General features: G+C 37.0%; 1 non-coding gene across 1 annotated transcript; it reads right to left on the bottom strand.

The window, feature by feature from the left end:
• Positions 1–20140: 20140 nt before the first annotated feature.
• Positions 20141–20212, bottom strand: TRNAQ-CUG. The gene has a single exon. It is a non-coding gene; the product is annotated as a tRNA-Gln (tRNA).
• Between the last annotated feature and the right edge of the window lie 5806 nt (positions 20213–26018).

Raw genomic sequence — 26018 nt, 5'->3', positions numbered from 1 at the left:
GCTGTTTCCTTATAGGACGCTTAGTGCTGATTGCACTTATGTGTGCTACAATAATTGCTGCAAAAAGCCTGATAAAGTGCTAGGTGAATAAGTTTAAATAAAGTGCAAGAGAGAAGAGAACTAGCAAAATCTAAGGGAAAAATTGAAGACTAGACTTTCTGGCACAGGTAATAGTTTACCCCAGCTTAGCGGCACTGCGCGGTTTGCAAACACATGCTTTTAAAACAGAAAGTTAAAAGGGATAGAAAAGCTGCACAAATGGCCAATAATCTACAATTTCAGAGCTAGAAACCACTCCTCTTTTGGTAGATAGGCTACCTAGTGCTTACCACTCCCACTGATTAGCTGAAAGGCAGCAAGGTCTGGAGAAATCAGAAACTACAATACAGTCCTGAATACAGCAAATATGTATCTGGACTACTCCAGTAACAGGAAAGGTGGGAAACAAGCTAGAACTTTTTTTTTCATTTTTAAAACAGTAATAAAATCACTTTAAACACAGTGCAGGCTAGCACACTTGAGTGTGAAGGAATAATACAGCAAATACAGTTAAATTAAATGCAATTAAATGAAAAAAAATGACTTAACTGAAGTGCAGAATGCAGTATAATCAAGAAAAAGCAAAATGGAGGTACTTAACATCTCCCTTTCTCCTTTCTGTTGCTCTTGTAGTTTGCAGGATGCCAGAACTGGATCCGCGGAGCTTAAACAAGTGCAAACCCGGGCTTTTAAAGCAGAAAGTTGAAAGGGATAGAAAAGCTGCCCAAAAGGCCAATAATCTATCATTTCAGAGCTAGAAACCATTCCTCTTGTGGTAGATAGACTACTCAGTGCTTACCACTCCCACTGATAAGCTGAAAGGCTTCCCTCTAACACAGAATGGTCTGGGAACTCAGAAACTACAATACAGTCCTGAATACAACAAATCTGTATCTGGACTACCCTAATAACAGGAAAGGTGGGAAACAATCTAGAACTCTTTTTTTCCTTTTTTTGCAGAAAAAACAGTTAAAATGATAAAATAAAATCACTTCAAACACAGAGCAGGCTAACATACTTGAGTGTGTAGCAATAATACAGCAAATACAGTTAAATTAAATGCAATTAAATGAAAAAAATGACTTAACTGAAGTGCAGAATGCAGTATAATCAAGAAAAAGCAAAATGGAGGTACTTAACATCTCCCTTTCTCCTTTCTGTTGCTCTTGTAGTTTGCAGGATGCCAAAACTGGATCCGCGGAGCTTAAACAAGTGCAAACCCGGGCTTTTAAAGCAGAAAGTTGAAAGGGATAGAAAAGCTGCCCAAAAGGCCAATAATCTATCATTTCAGAGCTAGAAACCATTCCTCTTGTGGTAGATAGACTACTCAGTGCTTACCACTCCCACTGATAAGCTGAAAGGCTTCCCTCTAACACAGAAAGGTCTGGGAACTCAGAAACTACAATACAGTCCTGAATACAACAAATCTGTATCTGGACTACCCTAATAACAGGAAAGGTGGGAAACAATCTAGAACTCTTTTTTTCCTTTTTTTGCAGAAAAAACAGTTAAAATGATAAAATAAAATCACTTCAAACACAGAGCAGGCTAACATACTTGAGTGTGTAGCAATAATACAGCAAATACAGTTAAATTAAATGTAATTAAATAAAAAAAATGACTTAATTGACATGCAGAATGCAATATAATAAAAAAAAGCAAAATGGAGGTACTTAAAGTCTCTCTTTCTCCTTTCTGTTGCTCTTGTAGTCTGCAGGATGCTAAAACTGGATCCGTGGAGCTTAAACAAGTGCAAACCCGAGCTTTTAAAGCAGAAAGTTGAAAGGGATAGAAAAGCTGCCCAAAAGGCCAATAATCTACCATTTCAGAGCTAGAAACCATTCCTCTTGTGGTAGATAGACTACCCAGTGCTTACCACTCCCACTGATAAGCTGAAAGGCTTCCCTCTAACACAGAAAGGTCTGGGAACTCAGAAACTACAATACAGTCCTGAATACAATAAATCTGTATCTGGACTACCCTAGTAACAGGAAAGGCGGGAAACAATCTAGAACTCTTTTTTCTTTTTTTGCAGAAAAAAACAGTTAAAATGATAAAATAAAATCACTTCAAACACAGAGCAGGCTAGCATACTTGAGTGTGTAGCAATAATACAGCAAATACAGTTAAATTAAATGTAATTAAATGAAAAAATTACTTAATTGACGTGCAGAATGCAGTATAATAAAAAAAAGCAAAATGGAGGTACTTAAAAGTCTCTCTTTCTCCTTTCTGTTGCTCTTGTAGTCTGCAGAATGCCAAAACTGGGTCTGTGGAGCTTATATTCACAATGTTACCAAACTACTTAGATTCAGTGACACTGCTAATATATCGGCTAATAAATTTAGTGCCAACATCACCCCTAAGAGATCTTTTTGTGTATCCCTGATGGAATCATGCAACCAATCATTATACAGCATGTACTAAAGGTAATCTCCAAAGTGAAGAACATGTCATCCATGAGGCCTGACAGCATACCAATTTGTATAATTAATAGCACCATGCAAGCATTGGTGGACAAGCTTCTGAAACTCTTCATCCTGAGCTAGCAATTGACATTGTCTCTCAGAAGTGGCACAAGTGGTTATAATGCCACTCCACAAGATTGGCCTCACTTCAAACCTCAGAAATTACAGACCCATCAGCCTAACAATTCCTACTTGCAAAGCCAAGGAATGTATCATTAAGGACCTAATTAACTATGATACCAAAAATTTTTGCAGACTCGACTCCAAACAGCTTTTGCTTTGTCAAGGGTAGATCTTGTCTGACAAATCTTGTAAACTTCTTTGAGGTGGTTACGCAGGCTGTTGGCTGTGGACAAGCTATCCAAACAGAGTCCTTTGACCTCACCAAGGCACTAGATGCCATACCACAGTATTCTCTAGATAGCAGAACACAGATGACAGACTGTGAGCTGTGTCAAGCCAGCTGCTTAAAGTGCTAAAATTGTCTCTAGTTGATTTGGTCACATTGATTAATGTTGCCAAAAAATGGGCATGGGTGTTTGCCATTAATAAGTGAACTAATAACCCATCCTACTCCGACCTATGCCAAGGACCAATGCTAATACTGGGAGATGTCTGCATACTTCTTCTGATCAGTGCGTGCCCACCATAAAGTCAAATAGCCTTGGATCAATAAGTTACTGGCCAGCAGGTGTCCAGCTGTCCTGCTTGGGTAACCTGTGATAGCTATGTTAAATGAAAACTAGATGTAAAACCAATCAGCCTACTGAACTTGTACTAAGGACTGCTACACTCAATATAGGTTCTCTGACAGGGCACAGCTTGGAAGTGGATAGCATGCTGCTAAGGAGGATGTCGAATATCCTGTGTATCCAGGAGAAAGGATGGAAGTGCAGAGCAGAAAAGCCACTTGGCTTGGGATCCAGTGTCTGTTACTCAGGGAGAGGACTACTAGAAATACCTGGGGAATTGTAGTGGAGCATCATCAGAAGACAGTGAGGGATGTTAGCAGAATTAAAGACAGACTCACAACAATAAGACTCCAGTGTAAAGACAGGGGAATATTTATAATCTCAGCCAATGCCCTAGAGCAGGGTTGTGATAGTGAAGAAAAGAGTGCATTCAGACAGCAGCTGCAGGACCTGCTATATAAAATAGGGCAACATGAACTGATATTGATAATGGGGGACCAGAATGCTCATATTAGTGTACACACAACAGGATATTAACTGGGTCCACATCAGTAGGGTAGCAGGAATGAAGATGGTGAGGCAATTCTAGACTTCTGTCAGCAAATGACTTGGTAGAAAACACATGGTTTAACAAAAGAGATAGTTACATAGTCAGATACATGAGTGGCCAACATGCAGTTCAGGTGGACTGCCTTGTAGTAAAGACAGGGTATAGGAGTAGAGCCAGAGACTGAATATCACCCACAGTGAAACAATCATCCCACAACATAAACCACTGTGGGGGGGCCACAATCAGCTGCAAGTAGTGGTCAGAGGAGGCTCTAAGGTCAAGAGAGACTAGGCTGATGGCCCAGAAATTGACTGCACAGAAAGCACAAGAGTTTAAGAAAATACTCAGGGCTCTAGCACCTCAGGAAGAAGAGGAAATAGATGGAGTTGAAGAAGAATGGCAGTGCCTCAAAACAGCATGTGTGAGGACTATAGAACAGATATGTGACTGAGCCAGGTATGCAAATAAGGGCCATAAGGAAAGCTGGTGGTGGAATGCAGAAATCTAGGGAGTTATTAGAAGAAAGAAAGTGTGCAGGCAAAAAGCGTGAGACAGAAACGACACACCTGACTATGAAGGAATACTGGTTAGCTAACAAAGAGGCCATGAGAGCAGCCACAATAGCAAAGAACAAGGCATCACAGGCACTCTACCAGATTCTGAAAAGTACCTCAGCAGATGGCACAAATAAACTCTATTAGGTTGCAAAGCAAAGACAGAAAGATAAAGAAGATAGTTATCGGGCATCCTTCATAAGGGATGCCAGCAACAAAGTCCACAGCAGTCTACAGGGCACTGAAGACAGATGGAAGAATACTACCAACAGCTTCTGAAGAACAAACTCTCCACAGAAGCTGGACTGCCCTAGACACAGCCTATGATGAGAGAAGAGGAAGAACCCATCCTACGGGTGGTGGACTACATTAGTAATCAGGTCAGAGAAGATAGATCAACAAAGCTGCTGTATGCAGATGATGTGTCATTACAAGCAGATTGTGAATAAGAACCTAAGCAAATGGTAGGGAAATGGAATGTAAAACTGAAAGCACACATGATGAAATTGAGTACAGAGAAGACAGATGTCATGGTAGCAAATGGGAAGAAATCAGAAAATGCTGTAAACTAAGAAGGGAAAATAATGGAAGAGGTTAACAGATTCAAGTACCTGGAAGGGGGTGGTTGAGGTGAAGGGAAGTCTGAATGAGGAGGTTAAAGCTAGAATCAGAGGGGCTGCAGCCAACTGGCACAGGGTGTCAGGGGTAGTTTGTGACAGAAAAATGCCAAAGAAGCTGAAAAGTAAGGTGTGCAAAAAGTGGTGTGACCAGTAACTACTATTTGGGGATTGAAGGCAGAGCAGTTGAGGAAGCTGGAGGTGATTTTTTATTTATTGATTGACATTTGATTATCAGGAAAGTCCAACTGCGTAGGAGCCCATTTTCATCAGAGGCCCAGGGAGAAAAGCTCCCAAGTATTATAAAACAGTTTAATGTTGTTGTGTCTTTCGGCTTTTCCTGGTTAGGGGTCGCCACAGCGGAACTCCGGTCCGCTAATGATTGGCAGTAGATTTTTACATGCCGAGTTAAAACAGTTTAATAATAATAATAATAATAATGATAATAATAATAATAATTTCACATTCTTAAAAAATATAGAAAACAACTGCAGTTTAAATGATTACACCAAATTAGACATAATGTGAAAAACATTGGTTAGAATAAGAGGCCATCAGAGCAAAAGTCAAAGTAGCGTTAATTGAGTATAAGGTCAAAGAGAACAAATTATGGTTGTTTGGGCACATTTATAGGAAAGCAGAAGACAATCTTGTGAAGAAGATTTGGGGGAAGACAGGAAGAAGGCAAGAGGAAACAGAGGCATCCAGAAAAGAGATGGATGGACTGTGTGAGAGTAGACTTGGAAGAGTCAGGTATGACCATCAAAGAAGTTATGAGAATGGCAATGAATCATGAAAGATTATTACAGTTGAAGCAACACCCTGACCCCATGCAGAACATTAGAAAAAGGCAGTTGATAATGTTGGTGATGATATATTATACATTTAAAGTTACAGCTACTGACAATATTTGTACCTGAAGTAACACCTTCCAGAGAAATTCTAATATGTTATAAGAGCTGCAGTACAGAGCAAGGCATCTTGCTACTGTCTAGTTCTTTTCCTGAACTACAAAACATTAAACAAAATCAAACCAATATTATTTCAGTTCAAACACCAAAAATACTGAAAAATAAAGAAAAAACAACTGCAGAAATATTTTAAATTTATTATTGAGTGCTTTTGTTCCACAAAATTACTTCATTCAGATTAAACAACCCCAAACCAATCCACTCATTAAATAACCATTCATAAAAAAAACATGTATTCCAATAATTATCTATTTAACCTATCAGATTTCATTCTTAAAACATGCATTAAACATATATGATCATTAAGTCCTGGTGAAATGTTTGCATTTAAAAGAATCTGACATGTAGTTCCTATACAAAAGCAATGTCTCACACTTAACTACCCCGGGGCATTTTGGGACTCTCTCAAGAACAAAAAATAAATAAAAAAAAAAGTGGAATGTATATCGGAATGCTTAAAGAAAGCATTAGTGTTGCTCTCTTTCTTAATACAGTCTAAATGTTCACATATTCTCGGGTGTAATTTCTGCTCACTTTTGCTGATATAAAATGATGGACAGTTAGAACACAGAGCGATGTAAATAATCACCCATGTATTGCAATTACATTTACCCATACATGAAGTAACTCTGGTGATGTGCTGTACAGTTAGATTGAAACCCTCAAAAATAAAATAATAATAACTTCACTTTCCACACTTGGACATATAACCATTCATCAGATTCTTAGCAGATTTGTTTTCCAGAATACCCTTAACATTGTAACTGGATTTATAAATAAATTTAGATTGGGTCTCAAATCCTGCATCTCTGAAATGGTATTGAAAAATAAATTCCAATTCTTTTGAATAATACCAACTGAATTCTGCAAAACCATAGACCTGGGAAATTTAGTAACCTGCTTCCTGATCCCTCATCTTTTTAATATGGGGGGGGGGGCATATCTCAATCTCTCTTGCTCCCATTTTTTACTAATTCAAACATGTTATCAACTAAGTCACTAGGATATTTTCTGTATAGAAACATTTTGTTTTCAAAACTTCACTCAGAATCAAAAACTGCCATTGTCAGAAATAAGTCATGAAAGGCATAAAAAGTGCCCTACGATGATACTTTTGTTTGTCCAAAAGTGTGAGCACTCTCAAAATGCACATAATTATTTGAGAAAGTTTTTTTTCCCCTAAACTTATTAGATTCAACATATAGTTTCAAATTCTTATATAAAAACTCATTCAAAAAGTTGATGCCTCAGGTTTCCACTCTGAATGATAATTCTCAAAAATCCATGGTGGAATGCAAGTAATATAAAAATTCATTAAGAGTTTTCTGGCTGCCATGTTATGCAAAAAAAAAAAATGTCATGAAGAAACCTTGTATAGCATTTTATGAATCCTCTGTATTTACCTTCTAATAAATATGTAGTTTCCCAGTGATATAAAACAAAGAGTGGATTGGTTTTGGGTTAATTAATTCTGATGAAGTTAAGTTATGGAATGAAAGTACTCAATAATGTTGTAATGGGAAAAGTCTTCATCTCACAGATGCAAGGTACAGGGTTTGATTCTGACCCCTAGCCACTGGCTGGTTCTTGGGTATGGTTCTAATTGTCTGTAGACTGATTGCTGAGTGTTTACCTATAAAGTATTTCTGCAGTTGGTTGTCATTCTTTTTTTACTATCTTTTCCTGAAGTAGCTTTCTCACCAGCCTCTTTTGGAGGTGTGGGCATTTGTTGAGGTAATCCCCCACCACCATTCCCCTGGATGCATGTGATTGCATGAACCCAAAAACACAAGATACTGTGTTTTCAGGGTCATTCCCTATTAGAGCATCTTCTGGAATATCATTAAGCACTGTCACCTCCTGATCTCCCGCCCCTTCTTAGTTCACATGAGCCCTGGGGAATGGCACCTGAAAAGGTATGCATTGTATAGTCCTAAATGGTGTGTACTGAAGGTTTCTCACAACTGCAGGCTTAGAAATAATGATGTGTGCTGCAGTGGCATGCTAGGAATAGTTTTTTTACACTTTCCTTTTTACCAGGATAGGTTACAGGTCCTTGTCCCACTCTGGAGCAGCTGCAGTTTGAAGACAATCCACCACTACTAAGGTATTACATTTTTTAGCACCTTCACGTGGCTTTTGTTCCTCTGCAGTATTACAGTCTACACTCACTAAACACTTTCTGATACCTCCAGCCAAATTACCAAGTGCTTGCTACCTCATCATAATGTCACGCTTTAACAAAAAGTAGTAACTTGATAGCTACTCTCCTATTTATTAAAGTAAGTGTTTGTTTCTGCAGTGAAATTATTGACACTCTTTTCTGGATTTTTGCTATGTCTAAACATTTTTCTGTAAACTTGAGTGTAAGTTTAAAACATCTGAACAAGATTTGTTTTTCCTTTGGCATACTCTCAACAATCTTTATCATTCACTTGTTTGATGCATGCCTTGCCTTAACCATGAGCATAAATGAATCTCACCCATTACCCCTGCCAACTTTGTGCTGATTATGACATATTTAAATGCCAGAATAAAATCATTCATCAAAGTTATCCCTACTTTAGACTGAGGAAACATTTTAGTACTGACCTTGGTATCTAAGGCTTGGCTTGCACCCCCCCTTACTCATGTACTTTGATGAAAGGCCAGTGGTTATTTGTAATGGCACTGATTCTCTTTGTCTCTGTATTCCTCCCTCTCTGCAGCTTTTGCTTCTCTCTCTGTTGTTTCTCTCTTCTTGCACCTTTGACTGTTTCATTCTTTCACCTACCTTACCTCCAGGTGTTTTTCCCAGTTGCATTCTCTTTAATTCAAGCTGCATTCTAAGGCTATCTGGGAAGAGATGTGAGTTGCTTTGCTGTATGCTGTACACTCATAGCTGCTACCTTGCTGTCTCCTCATTCAGTGGACTGACATAGCTGCACTCAAGGTGGTTATCATCTCATCACTGATTATAAGAGCAAGTTGGATTCTTTTCAGTTTATACCTTTTAGTTAGCTGTGACACATTTTTTCATACTCCGCAGAGATCATTTTATCTACAAGAAACTGGATAAAGGGAGAGTGCTTCTAGTCTTTCCTGGAAGTTTAGGTTTTTTAACCAAGTGATTTTCCTGGTCAGAAGCCTCTTTCTAGTTGTATGATATGTCTAGTGAAATACAGCCTAAACAGGGAGTTGCATTTAATAACTGGCCTAATCAATGCTGAATATAATGGGACAATGTTGACCTTTTTGGATCTCAATGATATCTCCTTGGCTATCAGCTGTGCTAAGTAGAAGGACTTTCTGACTACTGCTGTTACATGGTGATCAAAGAAGAGGGAATTAGCAATCTAACTACCAAGATCTCTAACAATGTTTTCATTTTGGAGTGGAGTATTGTCTATGACGTATGCTGTGGGAGAGATGGTTTACCAAATGTGATTATGTTACACTTTTTAGCATTTATTTTAAGCCCATTGTTAGCATATAATTTGTTTACAAGTGCAAGTTCTCACTGTAGGGCTTGGGTGTCACAGGGTGACTTGACAATGATTCCCAGTTTGCAGTTGTCTGCAAACATGGTTAGCCAGAGGCCTTGGTTTGTCCTGTGCAGGTTGGAAAAGTAAATGCCAAACAAAAGGGGTCCCTACACTGAGCCCTGTGGAGCACCACTGGTTATCCTCATACTCTTTGATGAGGCTCCTGCTACCCACACCGTATGTGCTCTGTTGCATAACCAATAAGAATCTATTTGTATTGCATTTCATTTACTAATTATGCCAGCATGGGGTATAGTATAAAAGGCATTTGCCAGGTCAAGGTATGTTATGTGTACAGCAAGGCTGCTGTTAACAGCTTGTGTTACTCTTTCAAAGAAGTTAACCAGAATCATTACACAGGAGTTACCCTTAATAAAGCAAAACTTCTGTGAGTCTAGCTTTAAGAGATTTTTTTAATGTCATAGATAACCAGGTCAATTACAACATGTTTCAAAGCTCTGCATATGAGACTCATTAGCACAATGGGTCCGTAATTCCCAGGGCCAGTGTTGGGCCACCTTTGTAGAGCAGAATCACCACTGCTGTGCACCAAACTTCAGGGATGAAGCTAGTGACTAAATTCATGTTAAATAGTTTAAGTAATGCTCTGCCAGGGCTTGCTTGGTACTGCTTATTAAACAGCCTGGCATATTATCAGATCCTTTGGAGGAAGTATTTTTAGTCTTTGAGAGTACCTCTAGTACATGATTGTTAATGATGATGGAGAGTCTGATGGCTTCAGGGATAAGCATGCTTTGAATAGTCATTTCGAGGGTGAAGCTGGTACTGAATTTGTTAACTAATATGTTGGCAATACCTATGGGTTAGTGCCATCTTGAATAAGTTCTAAGCTATGTTGGATGTTATTTCTTAGTTTTCTAATGCAACTAAATCATGATTTGTTGCTGTCCTTAGCTTCAGATGCTAGCCTCAGTTCATGGAATGTCTTAGTATTCCTATTTTTTTAAGTTTTTGGTTATTTGTTAATGTTCTGCTGTTTACATTAAGGAGTTGTTTTATTTTATTGTAGAGTTTCCTTAAGTTGATGGACCAATGCGGAGGTTGCTTTTAAAGTTTCCATTATATTTAGATTTGGTAGGTACTGTCAGTTTTATACATTTATGTAACTGGGCATAGCACTCTTTTGTGAAGCTTTCTGCTGAGACAAAGTCTGGTGTTATGTTGGAGTAAGTGATTCTTAAAATTTGTAATAGAATTTAGTTTTTGTACATTTGAAATTCTTGAATTGTGAAATATTGGTATCTTAGGTCACTACTTTATGATATGACATAACCAGGGAGGGAGATACCAGGAGAATAGTACAGGAAGAAGCTATTTTAATAAGGACTAGGTCAAGAATATTATGTCCTCGAATGGGGTTGTTAAGATTCTGTTCCAGGGAGTTTTTGTTTATGAAGCTTAAAAACTTTTGGGTGTCTCCTACATTTGTTTATAGGTGCTTTGGCTTACTGTTGGGTAGTTAAAGTATCTGAAAATTATGATGGTTTTGTTTAGAGGAAATTCATTGACTACATCTAGGAACTTTATATGATCATCAGGGGGATAGTGGGTTCCAATGGCTATAAACTGATAATTGGTTTAGTTTAGTGTGATTTGGAACAAAATGTTCCCTGTTTGCGGGCTTCTTACCATAAGTAAAGAAACATATTTGTGCAAGTAAAGACCTATATCTGCTTTTAAGAGTTTATGTGCTTAGAAATCCTAGAGTTTAATTTACAGACAGGAAAGTAATTTAAATGCAACCACCAGGAATTCTCTCTTCAAGGCAATTTTAGCAGAAGACTGAAAGCTTTGGTCCAGAAATATGATTTAGCAATTACTGTGAGCTGAACAGCTGTGAAACATAAAAAGGTATATTTCTGCATGTCACTGTAATACACCTTGAAGGAATAACATTCAGGAATTGTTTCAAGCCTAGAAAAGCTTGACATTTATTTGCAGTTTGTTTTAAAAGTGTATATGGTCCTTCAGAGACTAAATACACATTTTTTTAATATGTACATAGTCTCAGAGGCAGACCGATGACAATCTTCACTTTTTTTCTTCCTCTCATCACCTCCTTTTCATAAACTGTAATTCATTCTCTTCTCTAATCCCCTAATATCTTAATTTCTTTGTAACTCTTTCCATAATGTAACCATTTATTATCTATGTTCATTTCTCAGTCTCCATTTCTTACTTCCATTCAGCACAACAAATAGCTGAACTTGGCACATCTCATCCCCACCTACCTCAACAACTCTCATATACTTACTTTCATTTAATATCATCTAATTGCTTCCACTCTATCACTGATATATGCTGTCTCATGTCACTCAACAGATCAAAGAAAGAATTGTCCTTGGTTTCATCAAAGTCTCTTTCTTCATCATGCTTAAACTTACATCCCTACTACTTTGTCTTCATATCTCTGATACCATACCCATTCATTTTGCCATCTCCTTGAATAGTAGCTCATAATCAGAGCTAAACCTTCTTCTACTTTGAAAATTGCCCCCACAACCTTATTTAAAGATCTTTCTTTTCTAATAACACATGCGAACAGAAAACATGTTTTCATGCAAGTTGCATTCCTGCAAGAAGTTGATAATCCAATCAACTAATCCAAAGGCATACTTATAAAAATGTGAGTTTAATCCCTGCTTATACTCAAATCAGGGGATATTCAGACATACCCAGGACTACAGTTCCAACCACAAATTAACACCATTCAAATGACCATCAGGAATAATGACCTAAAAATAGTTTGTCTTGATATGTGTAGCTTTAACAACAAACAGACCAGACTTTAAGCATGGCTACTTATTGAACTGCAAAAGATGTCTCTGTCTAACAGATTTCATATACTCTAACTATACTATATATAGTGACATAAGACTAACATCTTGGACTGGTGGAGATACTTTACTCCTAATTAAAAACAATACAAACATCTCTACAGTTAAGATACCACCACTCTCTTCTATCTTAAGCCTAAAAAATCTGCTTAACATAATATTTGCTACAGGGCTGCCTAAGAATACGGTAAACTGTGGAGACTTCAATTTAAATGTACTGGTAAAAAATACATATTAGTTAAATAATGCCTTGTATCAACAAGGTGTAGTACAAATAGTTACATAACCAACTAGACCCAACCTGCTGCATAGAAATGTTGTACTTGACCTAATTCTTACTAACATTTAACACAGGTGTCTTCATGTATCTATACTACCCAGTAGCCTCAGTGACTACTGTCCTGTCATCTCCTCCTGGTCCTTCAGGACACATGGAAAGCTCCATGAAATTATCACGGGAAGGATAATATCAGAATCTAAACAAAACTCACTTAATGAACTCTTACAAAATGTTGATTTGTCATTTTCTATAATCAAACAAATGCCAGCATTGTTCTAACTGACTTCATTAATACACTGAGTATGTTATAACCCTATATAATTTGGGGATACAGGAATGCTCCACGGGGGACTCAGTCACTCAACAACTCAGTTGTTAATTAGTAGGTGTTTGAAAAGCAATTACCTGTTTCATGTCCATTGATGATGTCAGAAAATCTATATAAAATGAAATACATGCAGGAGAAAACTGACAAAACAGGAATATTCTATAAACACCAACAATGCACCAAGTATGAGACAGGATAAATTATGAATTATACAATGACTCCCCATTAATATTCCAAAATGTGCACGCTGATTGTTCAGCATGCATGTTGTAAATCAGACTTACACTAATGGAAAAAGGTCCGGTTGCCCGGACTTTTTCCATTAGTACAAGTCTTTTTTTTTTTTTTTGTTGGACAGCAACGGAGAATAGAAGAGCTCCGTTGCTGTTATCTCGCTATGTTAATTGAGTTTAACATAGCGCAATATCTTAAAAAAAAAGCAACGGAGATCTTCCTTTCTCTGTTGCTTTTTTTAAAGCTTTCTCGCTATGTTAAACTCTTTTAACATAGCAAAACACTTTTTAAAAGTAACGGAGATCTTCCTTTCTCCATTGCTTCCACACACAATTCTAATGTACTGCGTAACCATACGCATGCGCACTACATCAGAACTGCCGCAGAATACTGGACAGCTGAGGAAGGGCAGCAAGGAGGCATTATACAATGGCATTATTTAAGAAAAGTAAGTATTTTTTTTCTTAAATAATATCATTGTATAATAGCAATAACCCACTTCTGGGTGTGGGTAATGCTGGATTTCCCCACGGTTTTTGTTTGGCCACTCAGGCTTTGCCCTCGTGACCAAACCACATGAACCATGGGTAAATCCAGCATTACCCACACCCAGGAATGTGTTATTGCTTATTTATCCAACAACTACTTGAAATACTTGACGGGATTGAGAAAAAAATATCTAGCAAAAATAACCATGCTTGTTTGTTGAGTATGTCTTCACTTTATTTTGGTTGTATTATGTTTTGAAAATCAAAACAAAAGGTATTTCAAAACAGTAGACATACATATTGCCATGATACAGACTTCTATAAAGCTTTCAGTTTTGAAAATTGGAGATAAAATAAAAATACAAAACCAGGGAAAGGTTTTCAGCCTGAAGCAGAAGTAGTTGCTCAAGCAGCTGAACCAAAGGCTTTTGGAATTTGTGGAGAAGACAGAATAGAGCTACCAGGAATCACAGACCTTTGCATAAGATAAAGCTTTTGAAATCCAAAGAAGATCTGCTACTAGAACTGTTGCAACAACTACAGTGATGGGAACATATTGATTATGAGAACTATGTTTAGCTAAGACTTGTAGAAAGAGGCACCTCAACACATATCTTCATATAAAACTCTAGCGGAACAAACACTGTCCAAACACAAAAATCAGATGTCCAGAAAGTGTGAAATACTCTATATTTGGAAGACTGCTAAAGAAAGCAACCACATAATGGACATTCTGAGAGTTGATCATAATTCAAAAACTGAAATATTCTTATTACAATGTTAAGTATAATTTAAATGATCAGTATAATATAATGCATGCTGCCTCATAGAATTTATCTAAAATAGACATGTTTATATCTAGAAGGAAAACAAATGTAGTATATGGGGTATGTCTTTAAATATGTTAAGACCTAGCTTCAGGAAGGTGCATATCATGTGGTACAGTGTCTATGTTCAGAGTTGGTGTTTACTGAGCTTCCAGAATCTAAATAAACACACACACTCACACACACACACACACACACACACACACACACACACACACACACACACACACACACACACACACACACAACTATAAGCCATGTGCATCCAACTTGAAAAGACTGATAATACATTGCAGAAGTAAGGCATAAAGAGGGAGAGGTATTAGTACTACAACAGTGATCTATTCAAACATCTACTGTAAGGTAAGTCTACTTACACAACTTTACTATGTTCATCATTAGATCACTGTTGCAGTAGCCTAAGAAGATGTAAGGGATGAATACCAAAGTTCAGATAGCTGCAAAGAAGGTTCAAAGTCAAGGAGCCCTGGGAGAATAGTCCTAGCAAACAGTGCTCTGGACCTGGAGTAGGAGTCTATAATGTTTAGTGCAAGTGTGTTCAGTTGACCAGGTTGCTGCCTCTATAATACTTCTGCTGTCTATCTCTTTCCAAAAAGTTCTAGAAGTGGCCAGAGCCCTGGAAGAGGGAGCTTTCATCTTGAAGAATTGCCCTTGCTGAGAATAACAAAACTAAATTGCCGGGGATAACTATTTGGAACTAGTCTACACTGACACTGGTTGTCCCCTTTTCTTACTATCATAAGAAATGAAATGTTGATCAGAAGTTGTAAATTGCTTTGCCATTTCAATATTATATATGAGTTGTCTGTGGGAATTCAGTGTATGCAGAATTCTCTGCCCTTATTTTTGATTCAGGAAAGTACACAGACAGACAAAATAAGTGATTCGAGGTGAATTCTGACACTACCTTTGGCATGAAGGAAGGGTTGGTTCTTAATGACACGCTATCATTATGAAAGGTGAGACATGGTTATCACTATAAGAGCTTGCAACACAGATACATTCCTAGTGAAAATCAGAGCAGTGGGTAACCCTGTTTTCCATGTCAAGAACTTTAAGTCAGCCTGAGGAACTGGTTTACAAGGAAGAATTGTATGTTCTTCCTAGTACAAAGTTAAGATTCCAAGGAGTCACCTGTTTTCTAAGTGGAAAATGTGGAGCACCCCTTTCAAAAATTGTTTTACCTGAAGTAAGGATGAGAGAGAAAATCTAAGGGCAGATAGGCAGAAATGGCTGTCTTGTTAGAGTAGGGAAGCCCAGATTTGAGCAATTCAAATATATACTGAATAAGTAAAGAAGCTGCCACTTTAAAGGGGTCTTGGTTTCTTTTATCACTATTTAGAAAATCATTTCCATTTAGCCATATAGGATTTCCTAACAACAGGTTTTCCTAGCCTCCTTTAAAATATTTTAGACATTCTCAGAAAACAAAGGTGCCTAAAATTGATCAAAACTCAATCAGTCAGGCCATCAGATATAGAATCTATAATTTGGGGTGAATCAGAGATCCCTTGTTCTGTGTGAGTAAGTTCATTCAGTGGAGAGGTTTGTGGTCACTGTCCTTGGCATCTTTCAGGTCCAAAGTTACCAAGAGACATGAAAGGTGGATCAGTGGAAAAAGAGACTATGGGGTTAGCATTCTGAACTTTGTAACAATAACATGCAAATTTAAGGACAACTCCGAAGCAGGTCTCCATGCTCTCTGTTTCTTTGGTATGAGAAATATTCTTGAAGAGAGTCCTTTGCCTTTTGGCTCCTTGGTACAGGCTGAATTACTAGGACTGGAGAGAAAGATTCCCATGGTTACTTCTATTCATTTTGAATGATTCCTAATACCCAAGAATCTGCTGTAACCTGATAGCATCTAGGAAGATATAGAGAAAGACTCCTTGAAAGGTTTTGATAGCTGCCAGGGTGGGGAGGAAGTGGTGTAAACAGTTAATCATTTTTTGGGGGGGCTGAGACTGAGCCTGTGGTGACCCTCTGTTTTATTAGAGCTACTCCACCATTACTTTTTTAAATTGTTACTTTCTTGAATTTTGTAGGAATTGTTTGAAGTCAAAGTAAACTTTATTGTCATTCAGAGTATACAACTTGTGCATCACTGAATGAAATTGTGTTACTCCTTCTCAAAGTGGAGGCATTTTCACACATAGACAATCTGTATTAAAACAGCCACTGCTGACATGAAAGACATTTTTATCTTAGGCTCTTAACTAATTATACATAAAAATTGCACAGAAAAGGGGAACTTTTCGCAGTAATCATTATTGGAATTTATTGCAATTATTGCAATTTGAAAAGCCTTCTATAAAATGTCCGAGGGCTAGATGAGTAATTTCTCTTACATATGGGGACTGAAAAATCTGCTTTACCCCTTGAAGCTGCTTTCCACTCTCTTTAAACCTTTTAAGTATTTTAGCAGTAGAGGAGAGAAATAAAACTTCCTCATCGTGGGGGGGAGGGGGGGAATTAAGAATTTGGAATTTGATATCCTCAGGAAAGTTTTGGGGTTTTAGCAACTCATACATGCACTTTACTGAACCAGTTGGTGCATCTGCAGCATCAAAGGAAAATCTCAGGGAATGCACCATAACTTGAGTAACTGAGGAAGGCATAGAAAGTAATGAAGACTTAACATCAGAAGCAGGTAATTCTGCCTTGTTCATGCCAGCAAAGGTTGCCAAAAGATATTTAGACATTTGGTTTACTGTTCTAAAATCTAGAGTGGAAGCAGTGTAAACCTTTTTCTCTACCTAAGAAACTGCCATCTTTATCAGGTGGTGTTGGGTTAGATGCAGAAAGATGTTTAGATCGAGGCATTTTGATAAGGAAGTAACAGATGGGTCAGTGACAGGGTTATGGAAAAGAAATTTATGTATCTGAGGTACTTTGTAAAGTCTGGCTTGCTAAGGGAAGAAGCCTGACTGATAGGAGTCTTACAAGCAGCATTAAAAAGGTATAATGTCCCAATGACAGGAGCAATAGCCAAAAGAGTAGGGGGTTCTACTTGAAATAGGTTGCAGCACTTCCTCTGAGTATCAGAATGTCCTTTTTATCCAGATTAAAATAAGTTTTTCATTCCTCCTACCCTAGTAGTGTCAGAGAGGAGATTTTTTTTTTCTGCAAGAGAATTTGAAGAAATATTTTCTTCTGGTTCTCATTAAAAAGATTCAGGTGAAGATATTGGGAAGCATAATCTAGCCCTACTTCCTCAACGTCAGAGTCTGAAGGAGATTATGATTTCTTCCTTTTTTGTGAAGAAGCTGGGTCAGCAGTCTGAAGTGTTTGGAAGGTTTTAAATAAACATTTTGCAAAGGAAACTATTCCTCTATGGGTTCTTTAGAAAAAGGGGTAGTAGAAGGAAAACAGTTTAACTTTCTGAATCTTTTACTTTGTTTTTTTATAAGGAAAACTTTGAATGTACTTAGATTTCTGGACTTATGAATGAAAACCCAGTAGATATTCCCTAATTAATATCTGCAGGGCACAGTCAGCCCTTTCCAATATAACCAAGCTTGGTTCTCCCTTCTCCCAAAGAGCTGTATGACAAGTATTAGAGGATGTGTCAGACTCCCAACCCTTACTTATTTCCTGGGGAGCACATCAGAGGGGTTGGAAGAAGCAGATAAAAGATCCAAGGCCTCTGATATGGCCACTGTCAAATTGTCCAAAGAGGGCTAGGGAAAATTTGATACAGCAATTGCTATTTTAGGGATCTCTTTCACAGTTTTCTTCTTCTTGGCAATCAGAAGGAAGATGTCCAAAGGGCTAGCACACAAGTCCATAGTTGGCAGTGTTAGTGGATTCAACCACTGATTTTCTACAAATAGATTTAAGGAGTTAGCTTTAGGGAAAATGGGCTAAGCTCTTACTGGTCTCCTAGACTGCAGTTGTAAATGGCAAACATACAGAGCATGACTGGATGTTATGCTATGCTATTAATCTAAGCAAAAAAGAATAGCTGAGTGTGATTCTGCGTAGGGGAATTTGGTGACTGCATGGACGCTTTCCCATTTCTCATAGGCATAAGCTACAAAAAAGTGCAATTTTCCACAGAAATATTAAGGGAATGTTCCCAACAAAGTACTTATCTGTCCAAACTCTTAAAGTAGTCGACTGCTGAACCACTGAATATGTATCTAACACTGAGTCTGACTGATCTCTTCAATGACAAGAAAATTCTGAATTTTGGCACCCCTCTGTCTTCTAAGAAGAAGAAACCTGAAAGCTTTGAAAACAGACTCTTGGCAGGATATGTCCCACATAGCTTAGGCTATTGTAACAATGATCTATCGATGAACATCTAGCTAATAAATAGTTAATTTTGTGTTATTAAAAAGCACATGATTTCTCAAAGTGATAATAGCCGTTGGGTGCATTTCGTCACTATACGCAGCCTTGTTTCACATCCCTTTGTATAATGCAAAGTATCTGTATTTACAAAAGTAGTTCAGTGATTTATGGGTTAGTGAGGCCTGGCAAAGCTGTAAGAGTTTAGGAACTCATTTATCTATATATTATAATATGACAACATTTATTTGAGTGTGTAAAACACCAGCAGTTTGGGAAGGACATGTTCTTTAATAAAAACCTGTTTGCAAAATAATGGATTTATGTTTATGCAGTAACATGAGGAATAAAGAAAAACTATGACAACATCTATTTATCAGATTAATGTTTTCTGGGTCTTAAATTTACACTCTTCATTTTTTATGCACTATTCTGGTGCTGACATCACATCATGGCTGCCAAATTCAAACCAGTTTTGTCCTAGTCAGTAGCCCAGCCTAAGAGATGAATGAGTTATTCAAGACATGAGTGTTCATTATAGGGACGTACTAGGTATGCAGTCTAGGAGACCAGTAAGAGCCTACCCAGTTTCATTAAGGCCCTGTCTGACTTGCTCAGGGTTAAACAGCAAATCAATAGAGGATCAGAGAATCAAGCTATGGACCACTGGAAGCAGTTTATTAACAGTTCATAACCTTAGTCAACTATGTCGACTCCAAGACCTTACATGCTCTGACTGTTACATAGAGTATCTGAAGGGAAAATCAGTAACATAATAGCATGCTCTGTCCACGTCAGTATTTTATCATTGTTTTTTGTGTATCACCTTACCATTAATATTAGGAAAAACAAAACCTGGCTGCTTAGAGTACCATGTACTCAAAACTGTCACCTCTATGAAACCTTTCAGGGTTTGGCTTAACTTGCACCTTACCTTTACAAAATACCTGGAGTAGATATCCTATAAACTCTTAAACCAATTCTGGCTTTGCAGTAAGATAAACAAAATCCTTGGACCTGAAACAACTGTGGCCAGAGAAGAAGGATCATGTTGGCACAGCCATAATATGGACTATCTTTGTCTGCTATTGTTTCTGCAAAAAATACATTTCCCACTGACAACTCATAAAACTCAGTACTGTGTACTCTTTAACAGGTAAAATTCATTACTTTTCTGGATGAGAGCCAGTGATACACTGGTCTGCCTGTAATACAAGTTGATTAGCATGGCTTGTTATTATTCTTGAAATCCCTAGGCTCATAGACAAGTACTGGGCTAGGTGGCCTTGTGGGCCATTTTAAGCCTAGCCAATTTCTCTCAAAGGTAAGACTCAAACCCAGTACCTTGTGTCTGAGAGGTAAACACTTTACTATTATGCCAACCCTCAATGAAGAAAGGTTTCATTGAGATTTGAACTCAAATCACTGGATTCAGAGCCCAGAGTGCTAACCATTACACTATGAAACCACTAGTTGACTCTCTTGGGGTTAGAACCAACAAACTTTGAATGGCTTTTACCATTTTAATAGAAGTCCAATGCACTATCCATTGCACCATAGATCCACTGGGATAAAGATTATGGCTTGAGTCACAACTATCAATATTCTAGTCACTATTACAAAAAAACATGGATTGTTGTTTCTTTCATGATAAGCAAGCTCACTATAAAATTGAGAAAAATGTTAACAAAAAGTGCAGAAATGCTTTTAAAAATTGTGAGAAAAAGTGAGCTTCAATTTTAATGTAGTGGATGGAGCATGTTGATTATGATATGAAAAGACAAGCATGTTAAGCATCTTTATGATGTCAGAAAGGTGCTTAATAACTTTGTTAAGAGCTAGTCTTATGCTAGATAATTAAAATGACTCACTAACTTTCATAGTTCTTTTTATAGACATTCACTAATGTCAGACGTTAGACAATCATACTAATATTAATAGAATTTGTTTTTCTTAAGCAAGGAAATTAACAGCTATACCACTGTTTAATAATAGCAGCACAAAGTGATTTACTGGCTTTCATTGTTAGTAAAACACTTTGCACTTCAACAGAGATGGTAATGTCAGGTAATAGAGTTTCATACTGCTCATACTTAAGAAAATAAATATTGATGAAAAATCTGTTATGCTATTAACATTTTAAGATTTTATTTCTTAAGCAAAGAGACTCAGAAGTATGATGCTGCCTGTTTAACAGTGGTAGAGCAAAGTTCTTTACCAGCTTTTAAAGGCAGTAAAATACTTTGCTCTTCAATATTTTCCCCTTCTCTTCTGTAAGTAGTAATACATGTACCAGATAAAACTCCACGCACTATAAAGAATTATGATCGGTCTCTGATCATCACCCATATTTTATGTGCTCTTACCATGGATGCCAAGATTCTCTTTCTTGTCATCTGTGTTGTGAACACAAAATAAATGAGTTATGACTTGGAGACCCTATCATAATATTCTATATTATATGCTGCAGTTTGTATTAATCACATGGGTTACTAGACAGATATGCTGCCATGTGTATATTTATTTATGACCATTTGTAGGCTCAGCATGGGTTACAAAATGCAACAAGTTTACACAACAAAATAATACAGAGAAGCTGCTCAAAAACAATTTAACATCAGATTGGCAGAACACTGTTGTAAAAATACAAATGAAAAGAAAAAAATGTAGGTGTAACACTGTTGCAGATATATTAATGAAATATTAATGAAATATATATTAATGAAACTATTTACATATATGCAAATGTGTGTTGACCAAAGTAGGAGTGTACAGCAGAGAGCAAGAAAGAAAGCAGAAATAAACTAATTTACAGAGGCAACTGGGTGAATTAGATGATCTGACATACATCAATGCACATGCATTTGCTTTGTTTAAAGAATAATTCTTTGTACAGGAATTTGAACTTAAGAGTATCTGTAGGCTTCCTTTGGGCTGGACAGGAGAGACTGACAGAATCTGGGGCCAGGACATTGAAACTATGGTTTGTGCACTGGATTTTAATTCTTGGGGTGTGGCGCATAAGGCGAGAATGTGATTAGTTTCTAAGATTCTACCTAGTTGTGACATGTGTAAAGACTTTGTTAGCGGGGGAGATAGGGTGTCTTTGTGGAGAAGTTTAAAAAGTAGTGAGCCATGAAAGAGGTCATCTGCGTGTTTCACAGGTAGCCAATTGGCCTTTTGTAGTGACTGCCAGTGGTTGAGGGGATTTGGCTATTAACTGACATAATTTATTGGAGATGGTTTGTAAGGCTGTGGTGCTTTTGCTTGAAGCTATTTTGAAGAGGCGTAGATTGTAATCTGCTTGGCTGCTCTGGATGGTGGTGAAAATAGTTGAATTATTTCTGGGTCTAGAATAGTAGATAACTGACTTTAGAATGATTTTTTTCAATATGTCTGTGAAAGATAAGTGTTTGGTTCAGCTGTATACTAGGGTACATGAGTGTATGGGTAGTTTCTATGCTATGGTTGTTTTGGTCCTTAATCAGAAGGGTCTAAGTTTTTAGTATGTTTCATGGAAATGTCATTATTTTTTTTAAGTTTAAGAAGGAGCGTTTTGGGGGTGAACCACGTATTAACTTCTAGAAGATCATACTGAAGTTGATCTTGGGTGTCTAGGACTGGATCTATGGAAGATCATATCATCTGCGCACAGTAGTAGTTTTAAATGGGGTAGGTCAAATGATAGTTTGTTTACAAACATTGAAAGGAGAAGTGGGCAGGAATGAGCCTTGTGTTGCACGGGAATATATAGTGGTGTTGGATGAGAGGGAGGAGTCTACTTTTACTTTGAATGATTGATTTGGGAGAGTCTTTAAACCATTGATTAGCTTGTGGGCTGATGCCTCTACCTAAAAGGCAGGATAGTAAAATAATGCGATCTACTGTATCAAATGCTTTGGTAAGGTTGTTGGAAAGAGCTTTTGTTAGGTTGCCTGTGCCCACATTGATTTGAATCTCATCAGTTAGTGTCCAGAGTGCAGTAAGGGTACTCTTACATACTCAGAATCCATGCTGTTTATCTATGAGTAGATAGTATTACTGCTGACAGGTTGTCAGTTGCTTGTATACAGACAGACTAGAAGTGATCAGCAGAGGAGAGTTGTAGTTTTTTATGGAATGGTGTAACTATTGCTGACTTCCAGATGTCAGGCATAATGTTGGAAGTTAGAGAGAAGTTGTAGATGAGGAGCACTGGAATAATGATATAGTTGTAACAGTTATACAGAAACCAGGGACAGAGATTATCTGAACCTACAGGGAAGCCATGAGGTATTTGTTCTAAGAGCATTATGATTTGCTTTTTTAAAATCTTGGCAAAGTAAAATGGTGGTATGTATTCTGGTGGGCAAAGGTCATAAGGGGATGGTTTGAGAGGATGGGTGAAGGGGTTGAAAGCATGGAGAATTCTTTGAGGACATCTGTTAATATAAGTGCATTCTTTGGGCATTTTTTGGTGTTTGCTGATGAGAGATCTTTAAGGGTTGTTCTGCCTATCAGGTTGTTGACTTCATACCAGAATTGTTTTGGACAGTGTAAAATAAGATTTGCTTAGAAGTAAAGCATTTAGCTTTAGTCTTTGAATTGCTTGTTTGGTGAGGTCATATAATGTGGTGCAGAAATCTCTAGATGCTTGTTTTCGATCGACTCTCTAGTTATGTCATGCCTAATTTTGTAATTGCTTGATGGTTTTTAGTTTGCAGCAGAGTTGGGATTGTGGAGGTAGCAAATAGGAGACCAATCCACTGAAGAGAGATGAGATTTGAGTCAGACAATGCTGGCTTCTGATTTGGTCTGAATGAAGTCAGTTTTGTGGTTGCCTAAAAATGAAGTTGCGTAGGTTAAATGTCACTGTGCAGTAGTCACCAAAAGTAGGATATGTGCGTACTGGTTGAATAGTAACTATGAGGTCTAGTAGAAAGTGTTGGTTTGAGAAAGGGTTTGGTCTAGTCAGTTCATTTAGTAGTTGTAGGAGCTGTAATTCTGCTAAGAATTCTGTGACATCATTAGTGAAGGGTTCTAAGAGATTTAACAAACCACGAACCACAAAACCAGATAATCCAAAAAAGACCTTTGTTAAAACTCCAGTCTCTTAGCACCTTGAATCAAAAGCTGTTTAAGAGTATACCATCACCAAAAAAAAAAAACAGTCCTTAATATATTAACATCAATTAAAATTCATCACTCAATTAAATAATCAATTAACAATCAATAAGCAAGCTTAGCAAGCTCAGTACTTATTATACAGCATGAACTTCTCATTGTAACATTTGTTAATGTCTGTTATGTACTTCACAGATAAAGATCCTAGTTGTCTACTGATGTACTTTGTTCTTCATCTGTAAATATGTTGTAAGTAATTGCTATGTTAAATTGTTAATCACTATGTAATCCAATGTAACTACTGTCTGTTTATTTTACTGTGGAGCTTTTCTCCCCGGGCCTCCGCTGAAAATGGACCTACGTCCAGTCGGACACTCCCGGTCAACAAATTTAAATAAATAAATAAATAATAATAAAATAAAATAAAATCCTTCCAATTACATTCTACATTAAGACCTTTAGGAACCAGCGTGTCATATTTTAATATAAAAATCAATTCATTATATAACAATCTAGATGTACTATCTGTATTATCAAATTGTCCACAATAAATTTTATCTATAACAGTTGCCTGGAGCCCTTCCCCATCATATGATGGTGGGTTTTAAAGTGTGCTGCAATGGGACTTTCTACTCTAGCTTTCCTTATATCCCTTAAGTGTTCCTGTAGTCTTACTTTGAATGCCCTCTTGCTTTCCCCAGTATAACATTTGTCAAATGGACATTTCAAAGCATAAACTACTCCCTCTGATTCACAGTTAGAATTACCTTGTACAGTACTCCTCTTTCCATTAATCCTTCTAAAGCTTTTTACCACATACTTACAACTGCAGCATTTTCCACAAGGGGTAGTCCCTGCACCATACAAATTCCTAACAGGTAACTTCACTTGAGGTAAAAACCTCCCATAGACTAACATATCCCTAATGTTCCTCTCTCTATTGTATGAAATGTGTGGTACATCATCTAATACATCACAAAATCTTTATGCTTAATTAAAAAAAAAAAAAAAAATAAATAAATAAATAAATATTTCGCCAGGTTCACCATTTCCATACTAAAGGGACTATATTTGGTAAGAAAAATAGATTTTCTGCTAATCCTCACCTTTATTTCTAATTAGATACCCATTATTTAAGCTTGAAACAGACCTATTAATACATTTATTTCTAATAAACTTCTCCACATTCTTATTCAGATTTTCCTTATCATAACCTCTACTAATGAACATGTCCATTGTGTGCTCTAGTTCATCATAAAAATCAGCATCATTACTACATAAATATCATAATCTCAAAAACTCACCATGAGGAAGACCTAACAAAGTGTGTGGGGGTGGCAACTTTGTCCATTCAAGTATTGATTGCCATCATCAAATTTTCTATGGACCCTAGTATGTATACCGTCACCAACAACCCCTTCCAGTGTAACATCCAAAAATGAAACGTTCTAGCCTATTTGTAGGCTATTAAAACTTAGACTAATCTGTTGTTATGTAAACACTGAATAAAACCATTCACTAGTCCCTATCTTCCTTGACAAACAAATATTAAATCATCTATAAATCTAAAATACTTTATAACATATTTCTTAAGAAAATCTGTAATGAAAATATACTCAATCTCAAATAAACCCATAAATAAATTGGCATATGTGGGGGCAAAAGGTGCCCCCATGGCAGTACCCTGTACCTGCTGATATGATCTACCATTAAATTCAAATAAATTATTAACTAAACAAGAATAAACTAAACTAACTCCATAATATAAATTGACACTGGACTGTCATCAAGAAAAAAGGAAAGAGCCTCAAGTCCAAAATTATGCTGAAGATTAGTGTATAAGCTAACCACATATCTTGTTATTCAGTACGTATCCTTACCCCATTTAACATCTGAAATCTTCTCTAAAAAATCAGATGTGTCTGTTATGTAATATTTCAACTTAACCATTGAAGACAATAAATAATTATGTAAAAAAAAGCCTGATATTACGGGTAAAATCATTGCATGCAGAAATAATTGGGCATCCTGGAGGGTTAAAAAGATCTTTATATATTTTTGGAAGGCAACAGAAGTAAGCCATGGTACAATTTTCAAAAGTAAACCTCTTCTCAATATCATCCTTGGAAAAAATACTCAAGGCTGTACCCTTTATTCAGGAATTTTTTAAA

Source organism: Protopterus annectens, chromosome 2.part2 (genome assembly GCF_019279795.1).
Source record: "Protopterus annectens isolate FY-2018-M chromosome 2.part2, PAN1.0, whole genome shotgun sequence".
In the NCBI taxonomy this organism is placed as follows: Eukaryota; Metazoa; Chordata; order Ceratodontiformes; family Protopteridae; genus Protopterus; species Protopterus annectens.
This window is presented reverse-complemented; position numbering and strand designations above follow the sequence as displayed.